Source organism: Canis aureus, chromosome 16 (genome assembly GCF_053574225.1).
Source record: "Canis aureus isolate CA01 chromosome 16, VMU_Caureus_v.1.0, whole genome shotgun sequence".
NCBI classification, from domain to species: Eukaryota; Metazoa; Chordata; class Mammalia; order Carnivora; family Canidae; genus Canis; species Canis aureus.
Window position 1 is genome coordinate 18813855 of NC_135626.1, and position 23988 is coordinate 18837842.

General features: G+C 46.9%; 1 long non-coding RNA gene across 1 annotated transcript; it reads left to right on the top strand.

Annotated features, from left to right (window-relative positions):
• Positions 1 to 2902: 2902 nt before the first annotated feature.
• LOC144286054 (uncharacterized) lies at positions 2903 to 22286 on the top strand. The gene is made up of 3 exons (XR_013354159.1): positions 2903 to 4125; positions 8319 to 8552; positions 21858 to 22286. It is a non-coding gene; the product is annotated as an uncharacterized LOC144286054 (long non-coding RNA).
• Positions 22287 to 23988: the final 1702 nt, after the last annotated feature.

A 23988-nucleotide genomic window follows, 5' to 3' on the forward strand; every position in this document is an offset into this window, starting at 1 on the left:
GCCATGCAGATGAGAACTCCTTCCCTGCATCCTCCTCAGAAGCACCATCCCCTCTCAGACCTCTGGCTCTGCGATTCCCTTTCCCCAGAATGTCCGGTCTCATCTGTCGATCTGGTGAACTCCTATTCAAGGCTCATCTTAAACCCCACCCAACTGAGATTTTGAGTTGGTGCTCCCTCAGCGGGGGATTTGTAGCACACATCACAGTTTATACTGGGTCTCATACTGGGTCCTCTTTGTTGACTCATCTCTGTCCTCCGCTGGTTAGTGAGGTCCTTAAGGCTGTAGCCTGAGACACACATTAGGTGGTCTAACAAATTGGTCCATGATCTCGGAGTCTTGTCCAATGGGAGTTTAGGGGTTTCTGCTGTTTCCTTGGGTAGAACGAACCCACACGGGTGCATCACCCCCTTTGTAACCCACTCTTGCCCAAGTATTGGAGCCCAGAAAAACCCCAAGCTCCCTGTTTGCCCAGCCTCAGAAGCCTGCAGCAGATGGCACCGCATCACTGAGTCTGGGAGGTCTGATTATCCTAGACCTGCAAATTGTTTGTGGATTCTGACCTTTCAAATTGCTTCCTATTTAATCTGGGCTGGAAGACCTGGGTTTTTGTTGTTTTAAAACCTAGGCTCTCTTCCCACCCCACAAATGAAACTGTCATCCTCCAAATTATTATTATCTGGATGGGCAGGAGCAGAATTAGGCCCCGCAAAAGCAAGTTAGGCGGGGCAGGTGGGAGTAATCCCATGTGCCCGAGGTGGGGGAGGGTGCAGCAGATGGCTCCCCAGGCAAGCCTTGAAAGCCAGGATTAAAAAGTAATTTTCAGCATGCTGAAAATGGGACTGCAGATTTGGGTCACCACAATTAACTCTCTCCCAGCTGCAGGCCAGAGCCTGGGAGTCAAAAGGAAGTGCCCGGTCTAGGAGAGATGCTAGGTGAGAACCTCTTGATTTCTCCTCCCACGCCTTCATGGGAAACATATTCAGAGCCTCTTCTTGAGGAGAGAGTGCAGGCCCTGGGAGAGGGTCAGCCTCTTCCCAGAGACAAGGCTTATACTTCCTCTCTAAACGTGGACTCATGTCACAGGAAAGTCCTTCCAAGGCTTTGGGAGACACCATACGGAAAGAGATGAGTGCTTATCAGAGACCACAAGTGGCATCTCATCTTGTTATCAGAAGTACCTCAGGCATTTGTCCCACAAAAGGTGAAATACTGCCTCACCAATTACTTCCTGGGCTAGAGTTGCCACTGTTCTTTCCCCCAAACACAATCTATCTCTGTCTCTGTACCTGTCCCGCCTCTGACCATAATTCCCTTATCTTTTTTTTAAAGATTTTGTTTATTTTTTTATGAGAGACACACAGAGAGACAGAAACATAGGCAGAGGGAGAAGCAGGCTCCCTGTGGGGATCCTGATGTGGGACTCGATCCCAGGACCCTGACCTGAGCCAAAGGCAGACTCTCAACCACTGAGCCACCCAGGTGCCCTATAATTCCTTTATCTTAAAGGCATTAATTGTTTTATTTTATTTTTTTAAAGATTTATTTATTTATTCATGAGAGACAGAAAGGGAGAGAGGCAGAGACACGGGCAGAGGGAGAAGCAGGCTCCATGCAGGGAGCCCTACGTGGGACTCAATCCCAGGTCCCCAGGATCACGCCCTGGGCTGAAGGCAGGCGCTAAACCACTGAGCCACCCCGGCTGCCTGCATTAATTGTTTTAAATTCTTTTCGCTGAGGAATGACATTCTGCCTCCCACCCCCGCACCCTGGAATTGTAGAACTACGATTAATGCAGTTTCCCTTTTCTCTGTTTACCAGGAAACTCAGAGACAAATTCAAAAACTAATTTCATGGTCTCCACGAATACATTTTATTTTTCCACTTATCTTGTTATTCCATTCTCAGTTCCATATTCCATTGGTTCTGATTTCATTTTCCCCTATATAATTGCACTATATTGCTGGATGTATGTCCTGTATGTTATATCACATCCTTTGTGCAACCAGGTAAAATATAAATAATTAAATGCAGAAATAATCCACTTTCATTCATTAATGCAACTTCTCTACTATGTATTAGATGCTTAATACTGAAGGAAGTGAGTGGCTGAAACAAATAAAATACATTTAAGCATTTAGCACCTATTACAGCCAGGTACAATGCCTCAGACCTTTTATGTCATCTATTTTAATTTATGTCTAACAACCATCTTAAGACATAAATAATTAAGTGAGTTGGAATACATACAGCACTTAGCCCAGTGCCTGGTACAGTAAGTACTAAATAAGCGGTAGCTATTCTTCTTATTAGATCTCATTATTCTCATTTTAAAAGAGGAAACTGCAGTTCTGAAAGGTTAAATTACATTGTTGTGGAGTTTGATGAAAATAATGAACCAAGGGCCTGGCAGAGAGTAGGCAGAGTGTGCATTTGGTTGTTGCTGTTGTTTAAGATTTTATTTATTTATTCATGAGAGAGACACAGAGATTGAGAGAGAGAGAGGCAGAGACACAGGCAGAGGGAGAAGCAGGCTCCATGCAGGGAGCCCGATGTGGGACTCGATCCCGGGTCTCCAGGATCAGGTCCCGGGCTGAAGGCAGCGCTAAATCGCTGCGCCACCCGGGCTGCCCCCAGAGTGGGCATTTGATGCCATCTTTTCAGCGATCCAGAATCCACTGCCCACGCTTTCGGGAACAGTCCTCTGTTTCTCTCTGAGGAACTCTCTCTACTCGCTACAGCATTTGTAGCACCTGGGCTCTGGGCGGGGCTTCACCCCCTCGGGGAGGAGCATGTGACCCATGCGTGGCCAATCAGTGCTCTGGATTTATCTCGCCGCAGTAATTGGCTCAGAGGTCCAGCACGTGACTGAGATCGGTCCAATCCAAGAGACTCCCAGGATTCCTGTGGGCGTTACTGAGAAGAGAGGGAGTCTCGTTTCCACCTGGCCTGAGCCCCGCGGTGGGTGGGCCTGGAGTTTGGGCCGTCGCTTTCCTCCTCTGAGTAAAGAGCCTGTTGGAGAATAGAGCCAAGAAGAGAATGGGAACGCCAGAGACGGAGAGAGTGAATGTGGGTCCTGAAGAAATCCTTCCTCTGGGTCCGGCCCCATCCGAAGTCTGCGAGATCTGTTCCAGGATTAGTGGGGTGGCTGAGCCAGTAAATTATCTTTTTTTGCTTAATCCTGTTTGAATTGGGATTCAACCACAACGACAGAGATCCTGACTTCTATAGGCCTTCAGTGAATTTTTGTACCTTTACTTTAATCGATATGTTGGACTTGCCCAGTGTCACAGCTAGTAAGTGGCAACAGTGATATTTGAAACCAGTTCTGACCCTATAGCTCATGTATGTCATGTTCTCTGCATATGAGAACTTGCATTGTATTGGGGGGCCAGACGGACACAGACACAGATGAATCAGGTGGATGATGAGCCAAGGTGGGGACGGCTTGGCCGTTGTGTAAAAGCCCTGGGCGTCGTGCTTCTGGAGCACCCTCACCCTGCACTCTCCTTCCAAAGCTGTAAATGGTCTGGGAGAAGCACAATTGCTGGTTCACAGACATGCCAGCTGGCTCTACGTGTTTCTATGCAAGGAGCTGATGCTTCTATTGCTTATTTAAAGGAGAATTCTTGCCTAGAGCAGACTGGATGAAACAGAGACACATCCACAGTGCTGGACTCTGACTCACCATGTGACTCCTTTGGTTGAGTCATCTCTCTCCTGAGATGGGCTCTCTTGTCTGCAAAATGAAGCTTGACAAATGTACAAATGAGGTCTCTTGAGTCGTGAAACTGGAAGGTTGCTGCTGGGTAGTCCCACCTGAGTAACTGTAGGACTAGGCTTTCCCTCTCTAACATATCTGGGAGTCCCCAAGGGTATTGGTGAACAAGTCCAGGTGGTCTGACATTATCTCCCCAGCTCTGGAAAGACCCTCGCTCCCGATGGAGCTCAGTGCCTCCTGTTGCACAACAGTCACCCCTGCCCAGAGTGCCCTATTTCTGTGGCACTGCCTGCCTCTGGACTATCCTCTTAGCATGCTGCCCCACTGCCCTGGACCTCTGGTGAGGAAGGAAGCTCCCTTCCCCAGTCCTGTTATCATGGAAATACTCTCCAGGGAGTGGTCTGGTATGTGTGTCATGGTAAACTTGCAGGAAAAGACAACTATTGGAAGGCTGGGTGTGGCTCCGGTTCTACAAGTTTTGTTACTTTCAGGGCATCCCCCTGTTAGGGCAAGTGCACCAAGCTATGCATATGAGGATGAAAGCGCCAGTGTCCCCACTCAAGGACAATTGCAACAAGTATGAAAGATACTATTGTTACAGACAGCACATTCAAAAGAAATAAGTCTGGTGAAACAATTCTTTTTTTTTTTTTTAAGATTTTATTTATTTATTCATGAGACACACACACAGAGGCAGAGACACAGGCAGAGGGAGAAGCAGGCTCCATGCAGGGAGCCCGATGCGAGACTGGATCCCTGATCCCAGGATCATGCCCGGAGCCAAAGGCTGATGCTCAATCACTGAACCACCCAGGAGTCCCCTGGTGAAACAATTCTGTAAGGGAGCTGTTCACCCAGTTTTGCTTACTCTGTGTGACAGAATCATAAACTTAATAATCAGCTAGGGCCCACCCTATTCAGGATTCAAAGATGGTTAAAATAGGGTGCTAGTAAATGTTTAAAAACCAGCTTTCTGGGAGGATACCTGGGTGGCTTAGTGGCTGAGCATCTGCTTTTAGCTTAGGGTGTGATCCCGTGTCCAGGGATCCAGTCCCACATTGGGCTCCTTGTAGGGAACCTGCTTTTCCCTCTGCCTATGTCTCCTGCCTCTCTCTATGGATCTCTCATAAATAAAATAAATAAAATCTTAAAAAAAAAAAAAAACAGCTCTCCAGAAAAAAAATGTTTGTCATAAACTTTATATAATTTATATGTTTATTATAAAATTTTATAAATTTTATAGATAGAAAAGGAATGTAACACACAATTCACAAATAACAAGATACACAATGCAGTATTGTAAATCCCATACAGGCAATTGATTCTCATGATGCCTGACCTTTGTTGAACTCTTATGCCCATAGCTAAACTATGGCTGCAATTCAACCATGATTTGACAAAATCAGACTATGAATAAATGCTTGATTACTATTCTATTCAGCAAAGAAGGCACACATGTCACTAAATAAGTGAGTATAATTCCAATGTGAGTATGGGTTGACATTTTCGTTTCTGTTAAGGAGTAATACAGGAGAGAAACACCACCGATGTCTATTGGCTCTTCATTTGTTCACTAATGACATAGTGACTTCTTTGCTGAATCAAGTAGTAGTTTTTGAGCTCTAAAAGAACATTTCCTGAATTTTCTGTGCCAGTCACAATGTAGCAAGTAGAGATACTACATGTGTTTAAATCGAGTCTGCATTATTGACATTTCACCATCATTTTCTTAAGTTCTTACAATCAACAGTATCCATGATGGATACTCCCACTGTGGCTGATTTCAATTTACCACCTTTAAGTCATGGAATGTGGATTTGGAAAGAGATCCATGGTAGCACTACATTACATGTAGTATTTCTACCAGACAGACACAATAGATGTAAATAACCTCAAGAGCATACATAGTAATAAAATGTAGTAAGATAATTGAAAAGTGAGGAGTTCTGAGTATTTACCTTTTTAAAATGTAATGTATTCATTATAGTGTAGATGTCGAATTTATTCTGTCCTATGACAGTGACTCTGATATAAAGTTAAATATTTTTTATACTTTGTAAATTAGCTAAAGTAATGGAAATGCTGGCTCAAATGGGCTTAAACAATATGTAATTTTATCATTTTTCATAGCTGAAGTCCATGGGCTCTGGGGTTGGTTGTTTAGAGACTCGGCATCAGCATTGACCTAGTCTTTCATCTTTTTGCTATGCTAACCTCCATACTAATTCATCCTTAGGTCGTTAGCAAAATGGCTGCAGTGGTTCCAGCCATCACAACCAGAGAGTATAAAAGTCCAGAGCAGGAATTTTCTGAGCTCCATGGACAAACTCAGGGATGCACAAACCTCAGTAGGAAAAAGAATCACAAAACCAATCTCTAACTAAAATTTGGTATTTCCTTTGATTATGAATGTAGGCAACAAACTACAGTAGTAGTAGAATAGTATGAGTTTGCCACCAATAGAAGTTACATGTATTTTTAAGTAACATTATAATTGTGAATATATCATGAAATATATTTTATGCTTAAAAATTTGAAATTATAGTAGTTATTAGACCTGCCACTAGATCTTGATATGGAATGTGTTAATAAAGTATTAATACTTTATTAATTAGTTAATACTTTATTGGTTAATAAAGTAAAAGTATTTATGTTTTCATATTTTAATAGTTGTGTGACATTATAATTGTTTGCACATAGTTTATTTGATATGTCTAAAAATATCATTCCCGTGGCACCTGGGTGGCTCAGTGGTTGGGTGTCTCCCTTTGGCTCAGGTTGTGATCCCAGGGTCCTGGGACTGAGTCCTGCATTGGGCTCCCTGCAGGGAGCCTGCTTCTCCCTCTGCCTGTGTCTCTGCCTCTCTGTCTCTCATGAATAAATAAATAAAATCTTTTTTTAATTTAAAAAATACATAAATAAAAATATCATTCTAAGAAGGGGTCCATAGAATTCACCCAACTGCCAAAGAGATCCTGACACCAAATATATATCTGATATGAAGGCAGAAGCAGGGACATCTCGCACCTCTTTTCTGTTTCTTTTTTTTTTTTTTTTTAAAGATTTTTTTTTTAATTTTTATTTATTTATGATAGTCACAGAGAGAGAGAGAGAGAGAGAGAGAGGCAGAGACACAGGCAGAGGGAGAAGCAGGCTCCATGCACCGGGAGCCCGATGTGGGATTCGATCCTGGGTCTCCAGGATCACGCCCTGGGCCAAAGGCAGGCGCCAAACCGCTGCGCCACCCAGGGATCCCTCTCTTTTCTGTTTCTTTCAAGAAATAGCATATTTCATTGGTCAGAACTAGGTCACGTGACATTCTTGAGCCAGTTCTAGTGAAAGGAAGTGCATTTACCCTTGGACCAATCAGATGCGGTCAGCTTTCCCTGAAGCTTGGAGCTTCTTCGGAGAGAGTGAGTACAGCAAAGTGGGGCTCCCTTATGGTAGAGGAAAGGAAGGATGAATGCTATGGGTCAGGCATTACTCAGAGATCTGCCTCACTTTGTGTCGTATACCAGAGGGTTAAGAAACAACAACAACAGCATGATTTTATGTGAACACTTGGGAAGAGTAGGGAGGCAAGATGGTCTTTTTACCTCTCTAGAAAGTTTTCCAGAGGAAGTTCTGCAGGAGATGAGTCTTGGAGAATGGAATGGACTTAGCTGGGAGAAAGATGGAAACTTGCTCCAGAACGTGGAAACAGTATGTGCCAAAGCTAGAAGCATGAAAGGCATGATGTGTTCTGAGAACTACAATAGTTTAATATTTGATAAGAGAAGGGGTACAAGGGCAGCCCTGGTGGCTCAGTGGTTTAGTGCCACCTTCAGCCCAGGGTGTGATCCTGGAGACCTGGGATCAAGTCCCACATCGGGCTTCCTGCGTGGAGCCTGCTTCTTCCTCTGCCTATGTCTCCGCCTCTCTCTCTCTCTTTGTGTCTCTCATGAATAAATAAATAAGATCTTTGGAGAAAAAAAAAAAAAGAGAGAGAGAGAGAGAGGGTACAAGAAAGGAAGCTGGAGAGGTGGCCCCAGACACCAACAGGAAGGGTATTAGGTACCATGATGCCGACAGGAGGGGTATTAGGTACCAAGGTCAGAATTTGAATTTTGTCCTGGTGAATGCAGGAAGTTCCTGAGGGGTTTTAAGCAGAGCAGTGACCTGATCTATTTTGGGTTTTATGTTAAAGATTATCCTGGCTGTGGTGTGGAGAATAGAGAAAAGGGAGCAAGCCTGGAGGCAGGGAGATTGCATAGGAGCCTGTTGTTAAACCAAGAAAAGTGGTGGTGGTCAGAACAGAGAAGGTAGAGGTAAACTTGAGAAGAAACAATAGCCCTGACAGGATTCAGGAGATTGGGTGAATCTGGCATGGGGATAGTGGCAAGGGAAATGGGTAAGTCCCAGATGACCGCCATGTTGGTGACTTGAGCCAGTGGTGGATGGTGGAGCTGTTCACTGAATAAGAAGCAGGAGAAAATGCAGTGGGGGGCAAGGAGAGGTCAGGGTAGACAATATCACTGGTTCAGAATTGGACAGATTGTGATATAATTTTGGCTCCTTTTGTTCTTAGCATTTCCATTTCTTGTATTTTCCCCAAAAGCTCAGAACCTCCACAACTCGTCCAGGAGAACCGTGAGGCTGGGTCTGAGGGCTGCAGGATCTCTGCAGAAATAAGAAGACGTGGTGGAGAAGGGATGACACCCAGTGATATAATCTTTGGCCCACTGCTCCAAAGATGCGCTAAGACAATAAAACCACTAATTCTGTCTCCTAGTATACCAGGAATGGAAGCTCTGCAGGAAAACCAAGTTGTATTGTAATTACAAGCTTTTAAGTAAGTATCACGGGTGATATTTAGCACCAGACAATGAACTGTTGAAGACTTTATTGTTTTTGTCCTGTTCAGAGAGTGAAATCAGACTCAGCAGAACTCGGGGACTTTTAAATAGATTTGGAAAGTGACTCTGAGCCAAGGTGCCTGCCACTTTACCAAGTAAATTATCAAGGCAGTAAGAGGCTGGAACTTCAGCCTAGGGAAGTGGTTAATTGCCTTGCCCTCTAGCTGCTGTTTCGGTTCTACGCATGCTGTAGACTGTAGCAATCCAAGAGAGGCACTATAAATTTCACGGTGGGGGGACCCATTGGGAGTGGGGGTAAGGCGGGGAAGGTGAGCAGTTTATTGATGCCGAAGTTCATTATCAATCATGGGAAACATGGACCTTTTAAAGGCAGTGCTGTCTAACAGAACCCTTACATTTTGGCTTCTTCCTGTGTTCTGGACTTCCCTTCCCTACCCACACATACACACATGAAGCCATCAGCATTGTTTTATTTTCTTTCTTTATTATTTTTTAAAGATTTTATTTTTTATTCATGAGAGACACAGAGAGAGACATAGGCAGAGGGAGAAGCAGGCTCCCCGTGGGGAGTCCGATGTGGAGCTCGATCCCAGGACCGACCCCAGGATCAAGCCCTGAACTGAAGGCAGACGCTCAACCACTGAGCCACCCAGGCGTCCCTAATCCCAATGCTTTAAAAAGAGGATGCTTGTCTTGGAGAAGCAAATTTCATGAGGAAGTAGACAACTATATTGATTTCACACACCCCACATCCCCAGACCATCCCATCCTGGGATTCTCACTATTCCCTGACCTGTGCCCTCAGCTCTGAGCTGGACAGAATGTACCAGTGATGCTGGCCCCAACTTTAGGAGCCGACCGGCAAAGGCTGGTAGTGTTCGCATGACTTTGGCTGTCGGGGGTGGAGGCGGTGGCAGTGGCTGCTGCCGGTGTCACCTGGTGGGTGGGGTGCTGGAGAGGCAGGTGGGTTCTTTCACACACTGGAAGTTTGTGAAGGCGTTTGGAGCTTGGGAGCTGTTTGTGTCTTCGTCCTGCAAGCTGTCGGATGCCTCTGCTTAAACACAGGCTGATTCCCCAGCACAGGGCTCTGCTCAAGTGCTGCTCAGGGGGTCCCTACCTCGTGGGTCAAGCTTGTCACCCAGGCTTTCTTCCTGGCGGGTCCTCTCAGGCAGGGATCAGGCATGCATGCTGTGGGGGCTGTTGTGACAGGGCTGGCACTGGGAGTCCGGGAGGCTCTCCCTGAAGGCGGGGGATCAAGTCAAGGGAGGTCATCTGTGGGCTGGGCTGGCCGCTGGCTCCGGAGTCCAGGGGTCTGAGAGGCAGCCAGGGGGCCCCTCTGCTAGTAGTGGGAGCGGGAGCTCTGCTCCACGGGCCCAGGCCACGTGCTGCTGGCCTCGTTGGCACTGCCCGAGGAGTGGGTGGTTATAGCTGGCAGGCTGATGATCTGCAGATGAACCTGGTCTGATTCAGGCGAGGGTGGAGATACCAGAACAGCATTTCCCAAAGTCTGTTCCACTGAACACTGATTCCATGGAACCTAAAAAGGATAAAAGGATTCTGGGATTATATAAATTGAAGAGGTGCTGAGTTAAAGAAAGGGAAACAGATCTCTTTACTGAAAAACTTCTCAAACTTACAATTTGCTAAGGAGTGTAGTAAACCCTTAGGAACTAGAGTATATAGAGTCTCTCAAACCTGTTTAATTATGGAACTGAGTTTTTTGGCATTTTTGTCTGTTTGTTTGTTATGGTATAGCATCTCTTGGGGTAGGGGTTCCATAGGACAGACTTTGGGAAGCACTGCTTACGCTTTCCTCACATACTGAGTCTAGGTGACCATGCTGAGGTGCTCAGATCTGGTACCAGGATGGTGGATTTTGAATACAGCTATTGGTGGGGCTACTTTTTCTAGGTTTTCAACTTTGGTATTTTTCTTTCTTTCTTTCCTTTTTTTTTTTTTTTTTAAGATTTTTGACTTATTTATTCATGAGAGATACAGAGAGAGAGGCAGAGACACAGGCAGAGGGAGAAGCAGGTCCCTGCAGTGAGCCTGATGTAGAACTTGATCCCAGGACCCTGGGGTCATGATCTGAGCTGAAGGCAGATGCCCATCACTGAGTCACCCAGGGGTCCCTGGTATTTTCTTTCTTTCAATTATTAACTTTTTTATTTAAAACATGATGAAAATTTAAAATGTTAACCATAACAGGGATGATTATATCATAATACCCACCTAGGTATCCATTGCAAGATTTCAGCATCTTAAATTATTTTTCCCATTCATTTGTTTTTGAAGATTTTATTTAGCTATTTGAGAGAGATAGTGAGCAAGAGAGACAGAAAGAAAGAGAGTACAAGCAGGGGGAGGGGCAGAGGGCGAGCAGGCTCCCCACTGAGCAGGGAGCACAATGCAGGACTCGATTCCAAGACCCTGAGGTTATGACCTGAGCTGAAGGCAGACACTCAACTGACTGAGCCACCCAGGCTCCCCTTTGCCTATTCATCTTTAACTTTGGCATTTCTCGCAATGACAGTTAATGAATATGTTGTAGAAAAGTCCAGGAACTCAGACCTCTTGATATTAAAACAAGAGAAAGATGGGATGCCTAGGTGGCTCAGTGGTTGAGTGTCCTTCTTTGGCCCAGGGCATGATCCTGGAGTCCCAGGATCGAATCCCACATTGGGCTCCCTGCATGGAACCTGCTTCTCCCTGGGCCTGTGCCTCTGCCTCTCTGTGTGTGTGTCTCTCATGAATGAATGAATGAATGAATGAGTGAGTGAATGGGTAAATAAATAAATCTATCTTTTTTTTTTTTTTTTTTTTTTTTTTTTTAAATTTTTATTTATTTATGATAGTCACAGAGAGAGAGAGAGGCAGAGACATAGGCAGAGGGAGAAGCAGGCTCCATGCACCGGGAGCCCGACGTGGGATTCGATCCCGGGTCTCCAGGATCGCGCCCTGGGCCAAAGGCAGGCGCCAAACCGCTGCGCCACCCAGGGATCCCTAAATAAATCTATCTTAAAAAAAAAACAGAGAACAAAACAAATCCTGGCTCAGCTGTTTGTTCATTGGATGTGAAATCTAGACAAGTTTCTTAACCATGCCGAGCCTCAGTTTCCACCTCAATAAAATGGGTTTAATAATACTACCTACCTCACAGGGTAATTATGAGGAACAAATGAGACAGTACCTGTTTATCACTTAGCACTTGACCTGCTACAAATCAGGAGCTCAGTGAGTATCTTTTTAAAAATTCTGATATAGGAGGTAAATACATGTCAGCTGACAGAAGGAACCAGGGAATGAATGTGGGCTGCTATACACGTGAGGCAGGTGGACAGGGTGCGTGGGGTTACCTTGGCGATTCGGGATGGCTCTGTTGAGAAGCCTAACAGAATTAGTGTTCTGCTTCTACATCTTGGGCCAACCTGGCTTCAACTTGACTTTGCTATTACCGGTCAGGGTACCGATGGGAAAAAGCCACAAACACACTCAATAAACTCTAACCTGTGCCATTTAGAGTTTAGAATCCCTTGATGTGCTGGAATGGCTCTGCACCTGAACTTGGGGGCTGGGGGCACAATCTCTGCCATTGAAGCCTGGCATCAACTCATCAAAGGGAACGAAAAGGTCACTGGCATTTTGGGGATGCCTGGAACTTAGTGAACGGAGCAGTGAGGTCACCACTTCACCCTCCGGCTGTAGAGTCCTCTCTTGTGAAGTGATTCATATCCTAATGGAGGGGAGGAGGCAAAAATAATGAGCAGCTGTTTCTCCTGCTCTCTGCGTGGGGCACTGCCTCCAGGCCAGGCACAGGCAATTGGAGGAAATGATCTGAGGGTTCAAGGTGAGGCCTGAATGTGGTGAAGCAGTTTGTGCCACATGAAGGGAAAGAAGGGTGCAGCTGGCTTGTGAGTTATGAAGGCCACACCTGGCCAATTTCAAAGAGCATCCTTCTTTATGTGGAAAGGCCTCCCAGCCAGTCCCTGGCTGGCTCTCTGATGGGCGATCGGTGGGGTGAGGGGGCCGGCAGGGCTGTTTCATATGGGCTTTGGAATGGCATGCTGCAAGCCCTAGAAAGTGTTCTTTCTGGGTGTGGAGGACGTATGCTCAGGCAGCGTTTAAATCAAACCAGAAATAGCATTGGTAACCAACTTCCTATGTGATAAGCCTTTTCAACGAGCTAACTCACAGTCCTCAGGGGTGAGTTTTCCCTCATTAGCTCCATTGTGCGAATGGAGAAACTGAGCCAAGATCAGGTTGAATAACTTGCTAGAGGTCATATTAGTATTAAGAACCAGGATTTGAACCCACGCTGTTTAGCTTCCTGAGCCTAGGTGTTGAACCTCTATGCCGCCATGGGATTCAGCAGAAATGGAGTTCAGTGGTGGGTTAGGTCAGCTACGTGGGGGAGGCGTCTGGCCTGGTCTGAGCTCTGAGAGGCAGGGTTGTGGCAGGTTGTGGTAGTTGGCTGAGGGATGAGTTCAGGCCAGAACTAAATACCTGAATTTCACTTGTCTTGCAGACAGAAGCAAAGAAGCTCAGGCCAGCTCAGATTCATTTTACTGAGTATCGCCCTTGTGATCTTTGCCAGTGTTTATTGCCCCAGCTCCATATGTGGGTGACAGAGATGGGATTATCACCTGGTCCCATAATGGTCCTATCTGCTTTGGGGGCAAGAGGACTCTCATTCCTGGGAAAAAGGAAAAGAGCTTTAGATACAGACTTGATGGGGCTTGAAATCAAGTTCCAAATCATATAACTATGTGACTTCAGGAAAATTACTTAACCTCTCTGAGCCTCGCTTTCTTTGTCTGTAAAATAAGGATAATAATATGTAGCTTGTAGCCTTATTATGAAAATCAAATGAGATGATTTGTGTACATTATACAGTGCTTGGACATGGTCAGTGCTTGGTCAGTGTAGCTTCCTCTGCATGCTTGCCTTCTCCCCCTTTCTGGAAAAAATGATTGGGATAAATAAAAAATGAACAAGGGAAAGGCAGTGCAGCTACAGGACCTGCAGCCCTCTCAAAAGCCTGTGGCACTGGAGAAAGTTATTTCTGATTCCAGCTGTGCTTGGAGAGGACAAGGGTGCACAGAGAAGCCCGCTGGCCCTGCATCTAGGAACTGACACCAGATACTGCACACACAGGCAGGACAACCAGGAACCCAGGCAGGTAGCTGAACCTTCAAGAGAGCTGAGACCAGAGGAGGTAGCCCCGAGGCCCTGGCCAGAGAGGGAGGGCGGAATGGTGACCATTGCCCAGCAGGAAGGCCAGCCTGTCTTCATGAGACTAGCCACAGTGCGGTCCTGGGTTCAGCTCACACCCGTGTCCTCCCTTCTCTTCCCCTTCCTAGGAAAAGCAAATCAGGTGGGTTGTCTGATTGTTCAACTTGCCTTCTGAGCCACCAGGAAAGAGAAAGGCCAGAGAGAGAAGGCAAGCAGAATGCATTCATTCATTCACTCATTCATTCATTCATTCATTCAACTGATATGTATTGAGTATCTCTTTCCTCCACATGTGTGTTAGTTAGACCATAGGCTACTTATGCAGACCTCGCTTCACAAAGCGCACGTGTTAGCAGGGTGACCTCACGCAAGTCACTTAACTTCTCTGGACATCAGTTTCTTCATCTGTATAATGGGCAAGAAGTCACTTTCCTCATATATGGCAAGCACTAAATGGATATTGTTTCTCTTTCTTCCCCATCTTGTCCTCCTTTTTTATTTATTCATGATAGACAAAGAGAGAGAGAGGGAGAGGCAGAGACACAGGCAGAGGGAGAAGCAGGCTCCATGCAGGGAGCCTGACGTGGGACTTGATCCCGGGACTCCAGGATCGCGCCCTGGGCCAAAGGCAGCGCTAAACTGCTGAGCCACCCAGGGATCCCCCCCACCTTGTCCTCCTTTCCAAGCATCTGCTAAGGGAGGACCAGAGGCTGCCAGCACTCATGTGCATGTGATTTTGCATAAAGATGGGGTATCTTTTTTAGCTGGGGAGGTGGAAAAGCTGCCAGAGGCCCACTTTTGTCTTTACTTGCTCTGCTCACCAGGCCTATTTCAGTTATCTATTGCTTTGAAATGAATCATCTCCGTAAGTAGTAGCAGAAAACAACAACATTTTATTATTATCTCTCATGGTGCTATAGACTACCTGGCCTCAGCTATACGGCTTTGGTTAAGGATCCCTGGGGTCAGACGGTAGCTGGAGCTGGAGACATTTCAAAGGCTTCCTCGCTCACGTGACAGGCCATGATGCTGGCTGTCGGCTAGGATCTCAGCAGGGACTGTCACCCAGCCACCTGCACGGAGCCTCTCCATGTGGTCTGGGCTTCCCCACAACACGGCAGCTGGGTTCCAAGAGAACCAGGTGGAAACAGAACATTACTTCTGCCCCAGTCACATGTCTGCCTGGATTCGAGTGGAGGAAACTTAGCCCACGTCTCCGGATGGGAGAATCATCAGTGTCGCAATGTGAGGACATGTGGGATGGGAGACCTTGTGGCAGCCATCTTGGAGAATACAAGCTGCCACACTGGCCCACCAGGAAGAGTTTCTAGAAGTCTAGAAGGAAGGCTGTGGCTGGACTGCCAGGCATGAGGTTGCTAGGGCACAGAGAAGCACAAGTCCCTTGAGGAGAGGCTTTGGGTCCGAGGTGTGGGGAGGGGTTCTATCACTGCCAAGGTAGTTCTTGGAACCCTGGGACTCCAAAATTGGGTGAGATTCTCACAGTAGCCAACAGGGCAGAAAACTGGAGAAAGGGGAGAACAACAGAGTCTGGCATTGTGAGAATTTGTTAGGCTTAGGAAATAGCACTTAGTCTTTCTCTGGTGATGTTCTGGTCTTCTTCCAGGAGACCTACTTAAGCTACTTGAGGAGGGCCCTGGGAACTTAGGGGGTGGGAGCGAACACCCGTCTCAGAAGTCAGTGGGCTGGGCAGCCCCGTGGCTCAGCGGTTTAGCGCTGCCTTCAGCCCAGGGCGTGATCCTGGAGACCCAGGATCGAGTCCCATGTCGGGCTTCCTGCATGGAGCCTGCTCTCTCTGCCTGTGTCTCTGCCTCTCTGCCTCTCTGTCTCTCTCTCTCTGTCTCTCATGAATAAATAAAATCTTAAAAAAAAAAAAAAGTCAGTGGGCTCCCTGGTGCCGGGTGAGTGTGGCTTCAGCCTTCTCCCAGCATCCATCTTCCAGCCCCAAAGTAGGTGGTCATTTCTAAGCATCAGGAGGGGACAGGGTGGTCTCCCCTCTGATCTGCCTGCGATGAACCCACCTCTTGCAGAAATTGGAAAAAAACCACATATGTGGCCACCAGTCCACCTAGTCCTAAAAACTTAAGGAAAGCAAGCTTGAGATTAGTCTTACAAAAATGATTCTCCAGGCGGGAGCAGAATGAAATCTATGGAAAAATACATGATCACTCACCATGAAAAATAAAAGAGGGAGCTCTCCTTGCCCCACCCCCTGGTGAATGAGGCAGAGATTAATCTATTGAAATCAAATGTATAAATTATACATGGATGGGAATTGGCTCAGGCGTAAGGTGTCTGATAGGGTGCTGATGGAGATGAAAATGAGGCTTGAAAGATCATTTCTGCTTTTGAATCAGCTGCAGTATTGCCGAGGCTCCTGGGCCTGCCTGATAGAAACACCCTGACTTATCAAATTAGAAAAGCCCCCATCCCCACACTGCTAGAACATGCAACTTCAAGTAATTGCTAATGTTTTGGATGATATTTCTGTGCGTCACCAGGAATAATAAAAAGGCAATAAAAGTTTGAAGGCCCATATTTTTGCTGCGTGATGGCTGATGTAAATCAAACCCACCTCTTCAAAGGGATAGACAGAAAGTTTTATGGGGTGGCTGCTGCCTGCCAAGAGAAGAAGGGTGGGCCTGAGTCTGGGCATGAGTGTCGCCTGCAGTCATGGCTGTGTGACCCTCGGACCCACTCTGGACTTGCTACTACTCTACCCAACTCACCGATCCATTCAATTAACTTCGTGAGTATCTACCACGTGCCAGGCTCTGCGCTCTGCACATATTTGGCACTGGATAAATAGAATCGACACCACGATGGAATATAGCAAGTCCCTTTCTTCCAGAAGTTCCAGGTCAAAGACACAAAAGCAGATAAACTGCAACACCATCCAGTTAGAGTTAAACCAAGGTGCTTTGATCAGAGGGTTTGAGGAGTAACGGGTTTATGAAAGAGTAGAGGTTGTTTTGCCTGGCAAAGAGGATTACTCCCTACTAATGATCATCTGGCCAGAGCTTCACCATGTGCCCTCAGAGAGTCTTTAAGGTGACCTCTGCTGAGAGGACAGGAGAGGAAGTGAGCTGAGATTGAGCAGGAGCTTTTAGGTGGGGTGGCACAGAACCTGGTCATTCATGTCGGAGGTGGGTGAGGGAGATAGCATTGGTTGATGCAGCTGCATGAGGTTAGGGACCCTTTCAGCATCTCCAGGGACTTATACAGGGCCTGGCTCAAAGAAGGTATGATTTTTCTCTCACAAATAAATAAACAAATGGTCCATTACCTAGCATTATTTCAGGATAGGACAAATCCTGCCCTGTTTGTACAAGCAAGGTATACACTCACCTAACAACCTGACCAGGGGAAAGATGTGGCCCTTCCCGGCCTGTGATGTTGTTATTTTAACCATTTGAACTCATGGCTCACCCCCTTTTTAAAATTATGTTATTTCGGGTATAATAAGCGTACGGCAAAGTGCATAACTTGTAATTGAATAGCTCAGTGAATGTTACATACGTCCACACCCTTGTAACTGCCAGCACATCAAGATATAGGACAGTTCCTGCTGCCCACGAGGCTCCTCTGTGCCCTTTCCAGGCCTGTGAGGAAACCACTATTCTGATTTCTCGGGTCTTTCTTTCTTCCTTCCTTTCTTTCTCTTTCTTTCTTTCTTTCTTTTCTCTTTCTTTCTTTCTTTCTTTCTTTCTTTCTTTCTTTCTTTCTTTCTTTCTTTCAGATTCTTTAGTTATTCATTCATGAGAGACATAGAGAGAGGCAGAGACATAGGCAGAGAGAGAAGCAGGCTCCTGTGGGGAGCCTGATGTAGAACTCGATCCCAGGACCCTAGGATCATGCCCAGAGCTGAAGGCAGACACTCAACCACTGAGTTACTCAGATGCCCCCTCCCGGGTGTCTTTTGATTAAGAAAATAATAACCAGGGTTGCCTGGGTGGCTCAGTCAGTGAAGCATCCAACTCTTGATTTTGGCTCAGGTCATGGTCTCAGGGTTGTGAGATCGAGCCCTGTGCTGGGCATTATGCTGAGAGTGGAGCTTGCTGGAGATTTTCTTTCTCCCTTTCCCTCTAAACCCCTACCCCCCTAAAAAAAAATAAGAAGAAAATAATAGCCAGTGGTTACCAGGGGTTGGGTAGAAGGGGAATAATGGGGAGTTAGTGTTTGATGGGTAGAGTTTAAGTTTGGGAGGATGAAAAAGTTTTGGAGATGGGTGGTGGTGGTGGTTGAACAACAGCTCAAATGTATTTCATTAATGCCACTCGACTGTACGCTTCTAAATGGTTGAGATCGTCTTATGTCATGCATATTTTACCACAATAAGAAATTTAAAAGATAAAGTCTCATCAAAAAAGAAAATAATGGAGACACCTGGGTGGTTCAGTGATTGAGCATCTGCCTTTGGCTCAGGTCGTGGTCCTGGGGTCCTGGGATCGAGTCCCACATCAAGTTCCCTGCAGGGAGCCTGCTTCTCCCTCTGCCTGTGTCTCTGCCTCTTTCTCTGTGTCTCTCAAGAATAAACACATAGGGCAGCCCCGGTGGCGCAGCGGTTTAGCACTGCCTGCAGCCTGGGGTGTGATCCTGGAGAACCCGGATCTAGTCCCACATTGGGCTCCCTGCATGGAGCCTGCTTCTCCCTCTGCCTGTGTCTCTGCCTCATCTCTCTCTCTCTCTCTCTCTCTCTCTGTGTCTCTAGAAATAAATAAATAAGTGAAAAGCTTAAAAAAAAAACTTAAAAAAAAAGAATAAATACATAAAATCTTAAAAAAAAAGAAAAGAATGACCAAAAACTCCTGTGAATTCAGCGACTGCCTTAAAATGGAATTTTATTTTATTCATAACCATCAATTCGATATTCCTTTGAAAAAACAATAGTACATGTGAGTGTGAGGCTTTCCTTTCCCCACCCACAAACGTGTGTGCAGGACATACACGAAGATTCCTACATCTCAGTAATGGCTGCAAGACCCCTGCCTCCTCTCAGTGTCTGAGACCCCCAGATTCACATCAACTGGTCATTTCAATATCAGAGAAGGGAAGGACTGGTCCAGGGCCACATAGCTCATCAGTAGCAGAGCCAGGATGAGACCTCTGGGCTTGAGTAGCCTCTGGCAGGTGCTCTTGGCTCTACGCCAGCGCTGTTCTGCACCATCTCAAGATCAAGACCATGTGTGTTCTTCTGAGCCTCTGTTTTCTGTTTCCTACAAGCACTTAACTAGATGTGATTACTAACTTGGGGACTCCTCACTTGCCTGTTCCATCAAGGCAGGAAGGAGGATGTTAGGCCAAGAGATGGGGCCTCCCGATTCCTTTGTAATTTGACCCTGAAGCTCACTGGGGAAGTGGGGGGCTGGTACAGCCTCATTCTTGTCATCAAGGCTGTGTTGTGGCTCTTGTGAACAAGGACAGGTGCACCTGGAGGCAGTGTTCAAAGCCGAAGGCTGGGAATCCAGTTTCAGAATAGAGGTGCTGTCAGAGGCAAGAGTGGGTGCCTTGGCTATTTTGGCAAGAGCTGACAGTAAGGAATTCTCTCGCACAAGCTGTGCAGCGCATTTTGTATTGTGGGCTGTCCTGCCTCCGCCTCTCTTTTTCCCAAGCTTGGTGGATGCTGCTTGCTCCCCAGCCCCCTCCCTGACACTGCTAATGACAACCAATTAATTCAGCATAATTTGGTTCATTATAAGCCCTTAGATTGGTAACAGTGTTACCAGATTGCAGCACAGCCTTCCTGAACTTTCTCAAAGGGACATAGATCTGAGCCTGGGAGGGGAAAGAGGGTGAGTCCTGCATTATCTGCCCAGTTGGGTATGAGGAGCTGGTGGGTGCCTGAGACCGGCTGGGCTGTGCACACTCCAGCAAAACACATCTTTCCCGGTGCCCCCACAGCCCTGGTTAAAAATATGTTGGAGATGGAATGTGGTAAGACACCCCAGCAGGAACATCAGGCCACCCTGGGACCTACCAATAGGCACCATCCTTGTTGGGCTAGAGATGTACGTTCTGTGCTAAGTGGGCCTGATTTGATGACGGTGGGAGTCCATGTAGGGACCAGTTGGGATGGAGGCCCTGGCTGTGGCTGAGACCCAGTGAGGCTACATAGGCTACTGGCAGGGTCTGCTTTAATGGGCCTGGTCATCAATAGGGAGGAAATGATTAAGAGAGACCAGACTTGCCCAGAGTGGGGCCAGAGAAGGAATATTGGGCCATGGGAACAGGCTGGGGCAAGGGACCAGGAAGAGTTTCAGAATTGGGCAGGCCAGGATTGGACTCAGAGACTGTTCTGTCCCCTTGGTGTGATTGTGGCCTCCTTGCTTTTTACCACGTCTGATTAAGACAGTATGATAGCTCATTCACTGGGCTGTGGTCCGGCGCCACCCCTGTGTGACCTCAGGCAAGTCACTCCTCCTCTCCAAATCTCCTTGTTTGTGGAATGGGGATACAAGCTATGCATCATGAGAGCAGCAAATGAGCACTTAGAAGAGTCCTGACACACAGCAGGTAACCCATATGGGTGAGCTGTGACTGCTTTTACTAACCATGTGTGTACAGCGCCCAGCACCCTGCCTGGAAGGAGCTCATGAAGGCTCTGAGATCGTTTCTCCCATCTCTCTCCCTAATGACTTCAATTCCTTCTTTTTTGTTTTGTTTTGTTTTAAGTAGCTCCATGCCCAATGTGGGGCTTGAACTCATGACCCCGGAGATCAAGAGCCACATGCTCTACCAACTGACCCGGCCAAGCACCCTTTGATAGGGGGACAGTCCCCCTTTGATAGGAGGACCCCCACCAGGATCCCAATCCCGCCTCTTTCCAAGACACCAGAGTCTCTGAAAGCCCCAGGACACAGTGGAGGACAGGCTTTGGATGGACCAGAGGGGAAAATTATGCCACCATCCTATCCCTGCTCATCCCCCAACCCTCCACCTGACCCCCCACTCTTGGTTAATAATCACCTTGTCTGCAATGTTCAAGTCTCCAGGGGAGCTGTTACAAATCTGGAATGCCCAGGCCTCACCCCAGACCAATTAAATCCGAAATCTCTGGGGGTGGGACCCAGGCACAGGGATTTTTCTTGTCAAATCCTCAGGTGATTCCGGTGTGCTGCCAAGGTTAAAAATATCAGATCATCTAGGGGAAGACTCTATTTCAGATTCTCAGGAACTGCTGGATTGAATGATGTGTCTCAGCAGCCCCATCGATTCAGATTTCCAGCACTGCTGTCTTAGAGGGGAGATAATTACGATACTGGGCAACTGCTCTGTGCAAATCCCCCGGCTGGGTGCGGAAGGGAATACGGCAATAACCCACAGCAGAGATCATAATAACAACGTTTATTGAGTGCCTCTTGTGTACCAGGTACTGAGCAGACATTTGCTAATCCTCTCAAAAAATTCACTTTATTTGAACCCCCATTTTAGAGATGAAGCATGTAGCAATGCAGGCAGGCAACACCCTACCCATATTCACCCTCATGAACCCGGGACTGCTGACTACCAGCATCTGTGAGTTTGGGGGTTTGGTTTTAACTAATTAATTTTTTTTTTTTCTGGCCAAGAGAGCATGCTAAGACCACTCACAGAATAAGCTGGGAAATATCTCTTCAATTGACAATGAACAGAGTTGGTAGCTAACATCTCACTTTTTTCACCCCCCAACTCAGCTCTGAGGTGCACCCTACACTAGTGATCTTGAACTTTGCTGTATATTCAATAGCCTGGGGAATATAAAACAAAAAGCCTTTGATGCCCAGACCACACCCAGACCAATTATTTCCAAATCTCTGGGTGGAACTGAGGTATCTGTGCTGACTGATCAGCCAAATTGTGCACTTATATTCTCCTTTGTCTCACCAGGTTGCCCAACAGGATTAAATTCCAGGTGCCCAGTTCGGTAAATTGCTTGGTAATGCACCCTATTTGGGGTTCCTTCCTTTCTTTGTCTCACTCCCCCATTTGCCTTCTGGCACTTCCTGGAATCAACTCCCAATAAACTTCTGATATTAAATCTTGGTTTGCAGGAATTAAAGGAAGCAGAGGTCTGGAAAGTCTGTCTTACCTAGAGCTTCACAGCCAGGACATCTGAAGATTTGCCCTTCAAAGATCTTGTGGCGTGATGGAAGAAACAGGCATTCAGAAAGCTATAATATAAAACAAAAGGAAATGAAAGATCAAATAGACCTTCAAACAAATGCCAGCTGAACAGTAAAAACAAAACAAAACAAAACAAACAAAAAACCCCAAAACAAAAGCCAACCCAGCCCAGCAGTTAAATGTGATTTGAGTCAATAAAGGCTACACGGGGACGCCTGGGTGGCTTAGCGGTTGAACGTCTGCCTTTGGCTCAGGTCGTGATCCCGTGGTTCTAGGATCGAGTCCCACATCAGGCTCCCGGCATGGAGCCTGCTTCTCCCTCTGCCTGTGTCTCTGCCTCTCTTTCTCTGTGTCTCTCATGAATAAATAAATAAAATCTTCAAAAAAAAAAAAAAAAAAAAGGAAGGCTACACAGAGTCAGAATCATTTATGTTAGGCAAGTGAGAAGGATTTCCCTAAGTGGAATGAGGGCAGGGTCATTGGCAATGTTAGGCCAGCAGGAACAGAGGCCCAGACAGAACCTAGGGCAGATCTGGATGTGCAAGTGGTGGGGAAGTTCCCCATGGTCCTTTCTGAGCCTCCCATTTTGGATCTTTCTCTAAGGCATGGTGGGGCAAGAGTCATCTTCTTTCTCTAACCCTTTACCCAGATTACAAAGGCAAAGGGCCTATCCAAAATCATATCTGGGAATATGGATGGGAGGAGGAGAAAGGTCCATCAATGTCAAGTCCTGGTGGTGAACTTGGGTTACTTTTGAAGGATAGCCATCCCACAGGGACAAAGCACCCAGGGTTGGGAGTGTATCTGCTCCCACCCTCCTTTCCTCACTCACCACCTCCCTCTCTGCCGTTCATAGCACTGATTTTCTCCCAGTCAAAAAAGACTGAGTCTGCTCCTGCCACAGGGCGTTTGCCTCTGCTGTTCCCCTGCCTTGAAAACTCTTCAGATCTCAGAGTAGTCCATTTTCCCCAACACTCAGAATTCAGCTTAAATGTCACTTCCTTGAAGAGACCTTCCTGGGCTGCCTTCTCCTCCCCCTACAGCCCCCAGTCCCTCTCACCTCACCCCATTTTATTTTCTTTATTGCACACAACACATCTGAAACTCATGTTAGATATGTATCCGTTTCCTCCTTATCCTGCCAGTCTTTCCTTCCAGGCTGCAGGAGAGTAGGTGGAGCCATTTCTGTCATGTGTGTCTGTCCCTCCGGCTCATAGAGCAGTGAATGATTGAACTGGGCAGGCCCAGAGGGTCATGCAGGAGGGAGTCTGGGTGGATCCTGGGGGTGGGAGGCAGGGTGAGCTGTCTTTGCTCTTGTGCACAGCATTTGTGATGACGAGCTGTGCTCAGGCAGCCAGGCTGATCTAAGTGAGCAGTTCCTAACAGTGACCAATCAATACAGATAGAGGAGCTAAATCAGGTTAAGACCCAGCTCTCCTGGGTTGGTGTCATGCTATAAATGGCTTCCCAGCAGCCCAAGGTCAAGGGTGCAGCTCTCACCAGTGCCCCCCCTCCACTCTCCTCCCCATCCCCCACTGCCTACAAGGGGCCCGTCCCCATGGTACAGGATGCCTACCAGCCCGCACACATGTGTGCTCCAGGCCATTGCTCTGTTGTTGCCCAGACTCCCTCTCATCCCTGGCATTAGAATGCCCTTTCCTTCTGCATTTTATTTCTGTGCCCAAGGTCTGAGATGGTCACGCACACGCTGACATTTAAAGACTCAGCCGAGAAATCAATCAGCATGGTCTGTCCTTCAGCACCTCGGGAACCTGTGTGGCTGAGCCAGGCCTCATCTGACTCACTCCCTATTGATCTGTCATGGTATCTGTGGGTTGCTGAAACTGCATGTGGGACGTGCTTTGAGAAAAACAAGAGGCAGTGCAGCAGAGTGTCGGGAGCCTCTGGAGTCAGACTGCCTGGACTTGAACCGTAGGCTCCGTCATTTGCTTGGCTGTGTGACCTGGACCACTTGCTCAACCTCTCTGAATCTCAGTCAAGAGAGTCATGTGGAGTATCTACATTATAGGCCTGCAGTGACAATAGAATGAGTTAATA